Source organism: Macrosteles quadrilineatus, unplaced genomic scaffold (assembly GCF_028750875.1).
Source record: "Macrosteles quadrilineatus isolate MER2022 unplaced genomic scaffold, UCM_ALF_1.0 Scaffold_5__1_contigs__length_97177068, whole genome shotgun sequence".
Lineage (NCBI taxonomy): Eukaryota > Metazoa > Arthropoda > Insecta > Hemiptera > Cicadellidae > Macrosteles > Macrosteles quadrilineatus.
The window spans coordinates 90,384,308-90,398,820 of NW_026542598.1; the positions used below are offsets into that span (position 1 = coordinate 90,384,308).

Genomic DNA, 14,513 nt, shown 5'->3' on the forward strand with positions numbered 1-14,513 from the left:
AATAGTGGATTATTTGCTGTAATCGAGTGAAGAGCTAAGGGTGTAGGCTATTGTTGGGGAGCGAGCTGGTCTAGTGGTCAGAGTGTGGGACTTTGGTCTCTGAAGTCCCGAGTTCAATTCCCACCAAATCGTTATTTAATCTAAGTGATAATGCCGCAACCCCTAGGTCTACCCTGAAGTAATGTGAAAAACATTCCCGGGCTCATGCCTAGCGTCCTAGGACAAATAAAGGGTTAGCGTCTTAGGACAAATAAAGGGTGTATAGTTGTTTTTAAAAGAAAATATAATTGCATATTTTAACGTAGATTTATTCAATTCTGCTGTGAAATGAAAATAGGTTTTGTGAATTAGGTATGGTTAATGTTTCAAACAATAGGGATTTTTGGAGTGAAGCGCTTTTTATCAATTTTGGTATAATTTTATTAAATTGCTTTTCCATTAGCAGGTTTTATATTTTTACAAATTAAATACTGCAAGTGATTTATTCCAATACTTAATCTTCATCCTGTTGAACATACTGAGGGCAAACATTTTACCATCGAAGTCTTTTTCTTATAACCTATAGTTTCCATAAATTTATATATTCACGTAACATTTGTTTTTTCGGGATTAATATACTAGAAATATGTTTAAATCAACCAGGAATAGTGTAAACACTATATTTCTCACTTGCGAAATTCGTATCCAAAATATTAAGTGTATATGTTTGGTGTTCAAATATAATGTACCAATCTATGGTTCCTTCAGTACAAAACTGATGAAGTATTAGCTGGTAAAATGGTACCGTGGTAGAATTTACTTACCACCAGCTCCAAGGTTTAGTGGCAGTTAGCAGGCCAATAAGGGATGAATAATGTATAACAGTGGACAGCCGGGGGTTGTTGATGTAGGAAAACCTGTGAATACCTTGGCAACTAGTACCAACAATACACTGTGAGTTATCGACAAGTTAATTTGTGCAGTTGTCTTTAAAAAATTCCCATAGATATTAGTTCATTATATATTTTTAAATAATTACAAAGATTGATTTAAAAAATAATTTGAACATCCAAGTATTTTACTATGTATATTTAATTAATCTGTCATTCTCTTACAGAAGAATGGAACGTATCAATGATCAGAATTACACATAGTATAAATAAGTCAACCCTAAGTATGTCTTTACATTTTTATCCAAATGCTGAATTTGTGACACAAAAGCTGAATGTTTACAGATGTTATGTTAAGCAAATTATTTTATGCCAAAAGCTAGTTTAGAATCTTAGCGTCAGCTGCTAGACTTTTTAAAAATTAAAACTAAATTTCTAAAAAACTGGGACCTTAAACTAATATTATGGCTTGGACATTCCCTAGTTCTCAAAATTATCTTTCTTTCACCACAAAAATCATGAAAATCCGGCAAGTGGTTGATTCAGAATCTTGAAATAGAAAAACACTGTTTCGTTTTAATATTATGGATGCTATATAATTGAATACAATTTTATTTTTATTCAGATTCATTGAAGTAGAGTTTTAAGCAATGGAATACATAATTACATTGCATATTATTAGTAATTTCAATTGCATTTGACATCAATAAAAACTAACAAACAATGTGATACAGAATATAGATAACTCGGTAATGAAAACAAACTCGGTTACATTAATAATACAACAATGCCCTTTGCGGCTCATTTGGTCAATGGTAATCAGGCCAAAGTCCAGACAAGAGCCCAGCTGGCCTACTTAAGATGAATGGGCTACTTAAGTAGATTATTGTCATCATCTTACAGCTCCTGGTAATTACTGTAACTGTAAGGGCTTTCAAGGAAGAACGTCTAACGTTTTTACAAGAAATACAAATTATATTATTAGTGATGTGATTTGTATGTTGAATTATTTAGTATTTTTTAAATGGTGAATACAAAGTCAAGACCACCCTCATCAAATATTTGTAGAAGTAAATATACAGAGATATCCTTTTGCCCCCAAAAATGGGGGATTTTTGGGAAAATTATGTTTTAATCAGTAAATTATTGATACTGCCTATTTTAAGAGAAGCATATCAGTATCAAGAATCGATTGAAAAAAGTCGACACCAATATCGATACCATTGTAGAAAATGTCACCATGATCGCGAGTGATAATCGTGATATTGCTGCTATTAAGAGATAAATAATCGTTGTATCTTCCAAATAGACATGTTAGGAATTGTTGGAGGTTTAAGAACTGGTTTTGGGAAAAAGTTATTTGTTGAACTTTACGTTTAATTTATTGATTCTACTGTAGATAACCAGTGGAAAGACGATAATAATATTGGACAAATTATAACTGCTATTGCAAGTACTCAATGTAGATACAATTTATATAGAGAAACTAAATGCAGTCTATATATTGAAGATGTTTACACTGTCAACCGATTTTTAAGAGGTTTAAGAAATTAAGGTTTTGGTAAGAGCTAAAAAACTCACATAAGTTAAATTTGAATAAAACTCGTTTCTCCTACACCTTTGTACCAGCAATATTGTTAGGTGAGCGCAATTTTGAAAAAACTTAATAATATATTGATCCAAATGTGTATTATCCAATCTTCTCAGTTGTACAAGATACATTGCAATACTTCTCTGATCTCACTCCTGCCACACCTGGGCTCCTCATATCCGCCTTCCTTCATTTACTTTCTTACTTTACTTATCCAGCTCCACAGTTTTTCTATTACTACCTTCAAGAAAAGAATCACTCATATTTCAATACCAAAGTTTATAGTCAATACGTTTTACTCGTTCGATGTTTGTAGAAAAAAAGTAAACCTGTGCAATTTATTATACCCAACCTTCTGCAGTGTGTTTTACAATCTAAAATACAATACCTATCTCTGATTTCCATAGTCAATCTCACATCCCCTTTGCTTTGTTACTTTCTATTTTCACTGATTTGGTTCCTAAATTTTCTTTTTTATTGATTAAATATACTGCGTTTTAGTAAAAAAATAGATAGGAACTATTTTATTTTATGGTTTTATATGACAATCGTGGTACTAAATGATTTTCAAAAAGAAAATACAGCAGTTATTTTTATTTTGAATGGTTCTTTTGCCCCGTACAAGATAAAATATGTTTAGGTAATAAAGAAATGTATAACAAAAATATACTAATTCAATAATTAGAAAATACTCAATAACATTATTAATAGTAAGTAAAAAAAAGTATTAATATGTCGATAAAATAAAGGATAGTAATTGCCAACAATTAACAATATATTTAGTTGGATGGCTGAAGTATATTAGTTACAGTTTAAACAGGCATATCTCTCAAACATAAACAACTTTAACATATAACGTGCCATCGTTATGGAAGTAGCAACAATTAATTTTCTCCGTACCGGAAAGTATTTTCGGGTGAAGCATTTATTAACATAATATATGAGGAAAGTTACTGTTATTAACCAATTACTAACTTTCCTCTCAACGCAGGGTAAAATAAGCTTTCGGTTTCGAAAACATATGTTTACAGAATAAATTGGGTTGTTGAAATTGTAAAGAGTCACGATTCCGATGCTAATCATATGGATGATTAGCATCGGAATCGTTACTCTATGGGAAAGTACTCACTACTTTAATGGAAAAATACAAAGCCTTAGGATATTTTTCTATAACTTGCTTGAATAACCTTTAATTCGGCAAATTATGTAACGGTCAAAACAAAATCTGAACTACATTTTAAATTCAGTAAGTAAAAACCACATAAAAATGAAAACTCCTTGTTTGACAACTGGGCCTACTACTTCATTTATGACTCCTAGGAGGGGTGGATTTCACGTTTAATGGTTTTAGTGCAGAAGATGCCCTACTAGCCACATATAGTTTTCGATTCGATGGTTCGGATTTGGTCAAAACTATACGTCGACCTACTAAAATAAGATATATAAAATAAGACAAGAAGTTATCGTAAGCGAGAATAAAGCCTACGTGTTAGGAATTCTTCGATGACATCATACAGTATTTTTACCATACAGTATTTAATCATATTAATACGGTATTGATTTAGTGATTGACTCATATTCGATACGTCAATTTACCAACACATTATTACAATCATATTTCGTTTGGTATTCATATTTTGGATGAGGATTGGCTACTAATATATACTAATTAAACTCATTGACAGCTTTAAGGATGAATTAAAACTAATGTTTAACATGTGTAAGCACAGAGTAGGTCAAAGGGCACAAGGGTCACGTGGTCAATGCTGTAAATCATTCTGTGTGTTCGCCATTTTCAATTACATTCGTTAACTAAAATTTACGACTATGGGATCGACACGAACCTCATGTCATTAATTTTTTTCAATTTGCAGAATCGAAGTTTTAGAATTTCCATTGATATACATGATGAATTATAATTGGGTGTACAAGTTTATTTGAATGCTGGAAATAATACATTTGTATTGTCAATCCGTGTCTTGGAATTATTGATTGTATTGTATTTTTATAGTATCGTAGAATACAACTTTTGTTTTTAATATCCCCCCCAAAAAATGTTAAAACTCTTCCACAATCCAACCTACATTCACTGTGTTCTTATGCCCGCTGAGTTGTTCGGTCTTTGAAAAGTTTTTGAATATCTTATGAAAGAGACCTTTTGTTTTTAGCTGCGAGTTAATATACCTACATAATTATTTTCTCGTTCCTCAATAGTTTGCAAAACAAATTAACATTATTATCCTCTGTTCCTATTGAATATTTTATTTTAGTTTATCAATTACGATTGGTACAATATAAATGCCTCCATATGCTTTTTAACATGGCCTAAAAAGGAAAATCTTTGACACCATTTCGTGTACTATACTTTTATTTCAAATAAATGTATTACCTAAATAAGTGTCATTTTGCCAAATTTTGGCTAAATCTCAGTAAAATAAAATTTTAAGAGTTATGGTGTTTGAAAACATGTTATTTTGGTTTTAAGCTTATCAACGTTTGTGTATTAAGCCTATTAAATGTAAGGAAGCTTATAAGCATTCAAATAAGATGGAGACAAGATAAATTAATCATACAATTCACATAAAGTTTATCTTCGTATCGTGAGTTGTTTACTGTAGAAACTCAACTAAATCACATATAGTCCAGTCAATAAATGGATTGTAGAGGACATGGAGAGGGGGAAATTTTTTTCTGCGGGAATGTGTTCGGGGTAGTTAGAAGATAAAAACACCAAAAGTCCCCGCCCCTGGCCCCGCTGCTTCAGCGGGGGGAGGGGGGAAAGGCCCCATTTTTTAGTTTTTTACTTCTACACTGAAAACCATGCATCGTACGGAAAAAATGTAAATTATAAAAAGAAAGATGATGAAATTTTCTACAAGAATGGTCATATTCATTTCTTCTGTATATGCATTGGTTTAAAAGATATTCTCAAAATAAGATAAAAATTCTTAAATAAATTGATTTTTCACGCGTTTTTTGTCAAATAAGTTTATATAATCCATTAGCCTGTTGTTGTTTCACATCAATCAGGATAGAAAACAGGTTTTTGAACACTAACCTATATAATATAATATATCAATCGTATATATTGTGTTAAAATAGTTTATATAAATTTAAATGAGTTATGTATATTTGTCATGGAAACAAGTAATTTTGGCATAATTATTACACTAAAAAATCAAAAGATTATGTTTGTAGCTATATTTGCCCAGGTTTATTTATATCAATTAACAAAACCAAGACTTAATACTATTGTAGATTGTAATTATAAAAAACGCGTCAAAAATCTATTTATTTAAGAATTTTTATCTTATTTTGAGAATATCTTTTAAACCAATGCATATACGGAAGAAATTAATATGACCATTCTTGTAGAGTATTTCATCATCTTTCTTTTTATAATTTACATTCTTTCCGTACGATGCACGGTTTTCAGCGTAGAATTAAAAAACGAAAAAATGGGGTCTTTCCCCCCCCTCCCCCCGCTGAAGCAGCGGGGCCAGGGGCGGGGACTTTTGGTGTTTTTATCTTCTAACTACCCCGAACACATTCCCGCAGAAAAAAATTTCCCCCTCTCCATGTCCTCTACACCCCCCTTTTGAGCATTCATTGACTGGACTAATATCCAAAAACTTTCGTCAAAGTCCTACAAGCTCACATAAAGCTACTTAGACGTAAACAAGTTAAGCAAAGCACATTTTAAGAGCGAAATACCACGAAATGGTATATTTTGAACGACACAAAAGATTAAATGCGTAGTTTTTATTACATATTCTGTCACACCAAACAGACGAGCTCTATGTTGCTTTGTATATAATTGTCAAATCAGGTTTTAAGAAGATTTCTACAGATATACACTCAGCTTGAAGAATTGTTTGCTCAACCATGGTTGTTGCAAGGAGAAAATTGTATATGATTAGATTCATTTAGTAAACTCTAAGGGAAATTTCATAAACTGTTTTTCATGGATAAAGTACTAAATAAATTTAAGAAAATATCTGTAAGTTACTGGGTTAAAATACAATTTTAGTTTATAAATTTACTTTCTAGGTTGAAAGTAATCTGAAAGCTGAGAGAGATTTTGCACATGAGGAAGTTCAATCAACGGAATTTTTCAACCTTGCAAAATTTTAGATTAAATATTCAAATTTGCATTTATTTTAAGTAATGCACCTAAATTGTAAGGAAATTATCATTAAGAATTATTAATGATTCATGTAGATTTTTAAACTAAATATTTTGCTTATAATTTATTTTAAACAATTTAGTGCACTTTTTGTCAATAACTGATCAAATCCCTGTTAAACCTATTATTCAAGTGTTTTGAAAAAAAAAATCTATAAATGTTAACAGTCATTATACTCCATGTTACCTCATGGTAAAACATAATGATTTTGCCGTTTTCTGAGTTCAGTGACCTAATACTTTCCATTACATTTGTGCTTAACATTTCCCCAGTTTTAGTAAGTAATCCAAAATATAATAATCTCTTCTACTTAAAAGTTTATAGGATAGTCAGTTTCTCTTTTTTATTGATTGTCTGTTTAATTTTAATTGCGTGCATTCTTCATCGAAAGCATATCTTTAAGTGTTTAAATTTGCCTAGTTTTCATAATTCAAAATCCTTAAAATTGAATGTTTTTTGTAGATTAATGGGTAGTGCTTGATGAAGTATATGTTTCAATAACATTTACATTTCCTAAATATCTGGTCCATAAAATGTGAAAATATAAATGGTGAAATGTAAAGCAAAGAATTATAACATTATAACATCCTTTTCCTCCTACTAACAACATAAAATATAATTTTGTCTGGTTAGGATACGATTAAATGGTCTATGTGTTATTTTAAGAAATTTTGTACTGTGAAATTATATAAATTAAATTCATTTCCACCCCCCAACTGTTAACTACCACGACCCAAACGTGTATTTCAAGGAGTTTAAAGATGAAACATGGGTTTTCCTACAACTGACAATAAACCATAATGGAGTATACTTGTAACGCAGGATAGATTGTAAAATTCACCAAATAGTTCAATTGTTTTGTGGAATTTTGGCAATAATGTTCATAATTACTTTTATTTTTGTTTTACCCTAAAGACCAAAACCCACTATTTCATTGGGCTTGCTGTTGTAGGTGATAAATACGCAATGAAGCTCTGTCAATAGGACGGAAACGGAATATTTAATGGCTCGTTGATTGTTGCGGCCGGAGCTCCACTGTTAGGTGAATGTTTCTGGATTCACAACCCAGAAGTGGTGATTTGTATTGGCAAAGGATAATGTGAGTTATGGATAGCCAATTGTCTAAAAAGTAAAACTGTTAAATATCAACTTTGTTGTATGAATAAGAAAACGAACCCATAGGGAGCATTTTATGAATTTATTCAGTGTTTGACCCTAAGAGAAATTAGTTTGATAAACTCCTCATACGTTAAGTTACTACAGTATTCACGCTAAGTTAAGTTTTTGAAAGTCGGTGGCTCAGTCGGTAGCGCCACGGACTTTGGACCCAAGGTAGCCATTTAGTGGGTTCGGATCACGGTACCTCCCCCTACTTCTTATCAGTACAGTTCACCCTTGTACTGTACCGACTCACTCTTTACATAGCTTGATCCATAAGCACAGGCCTCCTTGGATGATGTGGACGGTCAAATTCAAGATGAAAGTGGCTGTAGACCTCTTATTTTAGAAGTTCTTCATTATAGTTTTTTCAATACCATGATTAGTTTTTATTTTTCGAGGGAGGTTAGATCAAATACTTTTAAGCACACAAGTGGGTTCTTCTGAGGCAGATCCTTGTGTTCTCCTGATTTGATCGGACTACTCAAAACCCCCTACTCTGTTAGACTCAAACCTAGGATTTTGTATTTGGCTCTGGTCTTTTTCTAACCTGGAAAACCAAACGGAGAAATATAATAATTAATGTTAAATGTAAAACATACTAGGGTTAATAATTGTAGACCTGTCTTGGTTATTAGTTATTTTATGAGAAGGAGAACCGTATTTTCCACCATCACATCTTTTCTAAAACTCAAATGAACTAAGTTATTTTTTACCATAAATCTAGGTACAGTTTTAACAGGGAAATACTGTACGTTACTTCAAAGCTGTACATCCAAGACAACAGTTGCATTAGCCATCCCAACCTTTGCAGGTATACGTGATTATTGCAGTAGCTAATAGTTAATAGTTAGCTTGATGGAATCTTTCCCTAATACATCAAGCATAGACAAAAATCGGTCTTATTGATTTTCTCTCAAAGGGCACACATTCGTCCAGAAACCATGGAATCATATATTTTGATGGTTTAGAGCAAGGACAAACAAAACAAAACAACCAATCATGGAAATGTTGTTTTCTGTAACTCAATCTTAACATATTAGGTTAGAGAGATTTGTTTCGGGATGGTGAAAATATTCATTATGAATGGCTGAGTGCAACGTTAACTGTTGTTCATTCATCGCCAGTCTGAGGGTCAAAGGTCAGATCGATATGACGCACCGAGTCACGTGGTACGAGTGATGTTTGAGTTATGACCTCTCAAAATGTTGTTTACGACATTACCTTTAGCGACCAGAACTGACAAGATTCCAAATAGATAAGGATTGTGTTTGTCTCTACCATCTTGTACAATCAAATAGTAGAAATTCGACAAAATAAACTAAACAAATTATCTACGTATACTGCACCAAGGTAAATACTACATAAGTATCTAATAGTCAATGAAAATAGAATTTAAAATAAATTTTTAGTTAAGTATTTAGGAAAAAAAATAATTTGGGGCTGTGATATTATAACTAAAGATAACAAACATGATAAACCAGATGCCTCTGACAGACATACATAGGACATCTCCCCACACTCTTTACAGGTTATGTCATGCAACATATAGAACATGCAAGGTTACATTTACGTAATACCATTATGGAAAATTAGGGAAAGTTTTACTACTGTAAGAAATTGGGATGACATTGGACTTGCAAAATGGAAAAAAATTAATATGTCACTATTTCTTGTGGTAGTAAAAAATCTATCAAGCATGGACAAAACGAGCAATGTAGTATTAAAAATTCTGTAGTATTAAGAAATATGTGTAGTGAATGTAGTATTTAAAATGTAATATTGTTTTGAAATTTATATAAGCAAATGCAAGTACTAAGGGATCGTGTTATACAGTAATGTAGATTAGCATTTTACACTTAAACTTTGCATGATCGTATAGTTTGCTATATCAACAATTTATAGTTTGGCTCAATTATAGCTTAGGTTAAAGATTGATATAAATAAGTTACTTTATTGCTCTATCAGTTTATAACCGTATGTTATAAACCGTAAGGTTAGTTATAAAATAAAGTGCATTAAAGCTTGAACATTTAATCACAAGCTATGACACTTATTATTTAAAGAAGTGTGTTACAATCGGATTAAAAAGGACAGTGTTTTTCTGTTGAATAAACATCCCAATGAATACGCAGAAAATAAAACTATTAACTTCTTGTTTTCCGTTTTAACTCCACTATGAGGTGTTTTCGGTTCCACTTTATAGCTTATGTTCCTGAAATATATTAATTTCTTGTGACAAATCTAATAGTGTGTTTCCATGAAAAATATGTATTCTGTAACCTCAATGATAAGTCATACAAATCTGCAAAAAAATTATTTTTGTGATGATAAACGTTTTTTATCATCACAAAAAGACATTCAGGGTTTTAAATATGTATAATATACACGTTGATATATTTTGTATAAATATTAATTGCAACCGTTTATATTTTATGCCTTTAAAACGCTGAGTATAAAAAGTGAGGTCCAGCCAACGTGGTTCTGATCCTGATTGTTTGGTTTATAGAGATTGTGTTCATGTACCATTATCTTCAGTCCCTTGGTTTATAGTCTTGGGTTCTGCCTTTGGTTAGGAGATCATATTATTGATTGGAACATTACCTTAGATGCATTTATTTTTACACAAATGGGGGGCGTGAAATAATTTCCACTTTTGTACCATGTATACTTTGTAACGTCCCTGATATTAAATGATTTCTGTTAGTTCAATGATTGACCATTAAATTATTCATGTACATTTATGTGCGTACAAAAAAATCCAATACATTTTGGTAACAATTAGAGTAAAAAAATATAGATAAGGTTCTTATACAAAATGAAAAACTAATAATTTCTAATGACGTGTGTGGATGTTAATATTGCTTATTTTTACAATTTATCGCAAAAGATAGTATTGAATTTATCGAATCAGATCAGATTGATGAAGTGTTTGTTCCGCCTACTCAATCCACAACGGTCCTCCAACTGAGTTCAGTTCGACAGGAGTTTGATTTGATCTGTTTGATTGATTTGATTTGTGCGCTGTATTCTGATCCTGTTAGGTTTTTAATTCCTCACTCTATGAGGAAAATAGAACAGATTTATTGAGTGGACATTTTTGATGGGATTTACGATACGAAGAATTACAATTTCTGCTTTTACATAAAGTTTACGTGTCGTTTAAACTGTGTTAGAATCCCAATTTTATATCGGCTTTATAGTAAGATTAATAGCATAATTGTTAAAGTAATTTATTTTGTCTAGTATATTTTGTGGTTTCCGAATAAGTATATATCTTCAGATAAATTTAAATTAACGTATTTCCTTGCTCATTTCACAAAAAAGGTACAAAGCTAAGGAAACCAAATGCGAGTTGAAAAATTTATGTCTATATTATACTTATTTAATACGCAAGCAGGTTTATTGTGACAGTTACTCCTCCGAAACTACTGAACCGATTGACATGTTTTTGGTGTCATTGGAAAGAGCCTAACTTGAAGTTGTGCAGGACTTTCTTTTTAGGGAAATAATTAGAGAGTGAGGCCCTGGGGCCCTTAAAAGTTTCGTATTCCTCCATAAGATTAACATTTGAAACAAACATTGTTATGAAACTCCAGCTGTTGTCAGAAATTAAAAGTGAGAAGAAGAACATAGAAATTACCATGATTTTACTCCTAACCATGATATTGAAAGATAGCATTTGTCATAAAATAAAGCAAAGTTGTTTTGAATGTATATAAAACATGTAACAATATTGTAACATTTGACAATCATTCATGTAATGGACTTTTGCTATTTCATAAACACTTTTAATTCTGAAATACAAAATTGTGACCTCCAATCAAAACGTAGTTAGGCAATAAGCATGTATAGTTTTACAGCTGTTGTTTTTCATACTTCACATTAACGTGACTTTACAGTGATTGTATGTTTAAAATAGTATATATGCAGCTGTACTGTATTAAGCTATTGTATGCCTGACATAAACGTTTGGTAGTTGAGGTGTAAGTGATGTATTGTGACGCTATCAGTGGCAAGTTCATTATAGAAATAGTGGCGGACCTCATTTGGAAGTGACGCATCAGATAACACATTGGGTGAGGTGAATAAAATGTAGTACATACTACATAGTTCGTACTACATAGTTCTAGCACTTGCTCAAATCGAAGTGAATAAGAATTAGCTAGAACTAGGTAGTAAGTACTAGGGGTTCCCTATGTGATGTAGTAAGTACTACCTGCCTAGTACGCACTACCCCCTAGTACCTACTAGAGTGATTCACTAATAAACAAGCCAAAACAGGCGCGCGGCGATAATCGCTGTTTGTCGTCATTCCGTTGGTCACTCCTGACAGCGCCTGCAGTTGTATCAGACGTGTTGAGTGACTAGTAAGTAGCATTGCTACAAATTTGAGCGAATGGTGGTGTTTTGGCCTCTGGGGACATCAAAATGAAAAAGTAAATCGGTCCCAGGCCTAGGTCTTACCATGCCACCTACAGTAATAGCTACTTCCTTATAGGGAAATTCGCTAAAAAGAGAAAATAACAAAACGCAACAATCCTATCGAGATAAAAAAATAAACAATTAATTTGTAATTTTATATAATTCCTAATATGCAATTAATGTTCAATCCAATTAAAAAATATCGTTTATTTAAACACTTTGTTATTATATAATTAAATCTTATTTACGACCGATAAGAAGGTATTTTAATTTGTACTAAAAATAGCTCAACTTACCCGGATCACCAAAATAACAAAATAATACCCCCGCCGCAGCAAACCTGCCGACTAAGCGAATTTCCATTTGTCTGAATTGATTTTCAGTTAAATATATTTTAATAACATTAGGTTTAACGAGTACCTAGGTTTGCTGCTACAAGGAAACTAATAAAGTGTGTTTTTGAGTAAAATATTTATAGCTTAGTACAAAATAAATAAATTTGCCAAGTTTGATCAAAATATATTCATAAACAAGCAAACTACAACATTTGACAATATTCTCCATAAGAATAACTTGGGAATTTTAAATTTACAATTTTTTTTATTTTCTCCGTTACTAATAATCGAACAAAAATAATTTTATATACCAAATTATTTGTTTTTTTAAGCTCTTTAAAAAGGTCTAAAGAGAAATTGGGAAATTTTGTGTTTTGAGGGTCAAAAGTGAGAAAAACCAATTTTTACCCCATAAAACCCCCCGTAAAGCCCCGTTCCCATGGTCCAATTGTGCTGGTTCGCGAACTCATTCAAGTTTATCCCGCTTTACACCTTTAAACCAAATTTCATCAAAATCGGACAAAAATTACTCAAGTTATCGCGTTCACGGACGTATATATATATATATATATATATATATATATATATATACATATATAAAAATTTTAACGAATAGTGTTTTTGGCCTCTGGGGACATCAAAATGAAAAAGAAAATCGGTCCCGGGTCTAGGTCTTACCGTGCCACCTACGGTAATAGCTACTTCCCTATAGGGAAATTCGCTAAAACTTCAATTTTCTGTCGAGATGACAGTGCCCCTCCTCTTCTCTCAACTTCACCATTGCCAGGCAAAAACTCATTGGTAAAAAAATCAACACTATCATTCTCAAATCGCAGTAATTGCTTACAGTTACCAATATTTCTTCGTTGGTATGTTTTCCTGTTACGGACTTGTAAAAACATCGCCATATTCGCAAACGACCAAACTGAAGCATGCCCTTGATCGTACTACATAAAAATGAAGTAACTACTACGCCGACTGGTTTTTATTCACCGAAAAAGCCTAGTAGATACTACTTTCCCTATGTGATGTAGTATGTACTAGGGGTAGTATGAACTAGCATTTTATTCACCTGCAAGTCGTAGTTTGTACTAGAGGCTAGTACCAACTAGCATGTTTATTCACCGAAAACCGAGTAAATACTTCGAAAAGAAGTACGTACTACCAAATACTACCTTTTATTCACCTCACCCATTGTTACCTTCATAACTCAGTGGTTAGTTACTAGTTATGCAGCAGTAACTACATAGTTATCTCTGTAATATTGTTAAAGTCAGTGTAAAACTACACGTATCTTGGGTTTGACGAATCAGTAAACTTTCAGTAACTAACTAAACTAAATTACATTTTATAGAAAAGGGTAACTAACATCCAGATCAGAATGTAGGCTACACACAGTAAAGCCACAAATGTGTGCGAAAAAATCCGGCCAACTAAATTAAATTGAATTTACGAAAACTAAATTGCGTCGGTCTGAAGTTACAACCATTCAAACAAACGCCATATATTAGTACATCGCATAACACTTTATCTTTTCTCTCTTTCTCTCTTTAGTATGCTTTGTAGATTTTAATCGCACTCACACAAAAAGAGAAGTCATCTAAACTATTCAGTTAATATTTATATTTTTGTTTAGCTTATTGATTTGTATATTTTGATAGTTAATGTAGATATTTCAATGTTGAATTGAATAAGCATGACAAATGTCCCAGTTTTTTTAATTAAGAATTAATGAAGTTTCTCAGTACTTACTACTGAGTGGAATAGTGGGTTATTTATTTTTACACTTTTAAAACAATTTACAATTTTTTCTCTATCTTTAAATAATTTAATTTTCTCATCTAGAAAATGCAATTAATGCCTAAAAAACGAGTTATTACACTAATTAATTATGTTTATGACATGATAATATTTACTGACTTTTGTTTAAGTGGGCATGATTTTATAAG

General features: G+C 31.9%; 1 protein-coding gene across 1 annotated transcript in view; it reads left to right on the plus strand.

Annotated features, from left to right (window-relative positions):
- The window catches only part of LOC128995784 (otoferlin-like), a 150,345-nt gene that overhangs the window by 82,627 nt on the left and 53,205 nt on the right, over nt 1-14,513 (plus strand). The gene's annotated exons all lie outside the window — the stretch shown is intronic.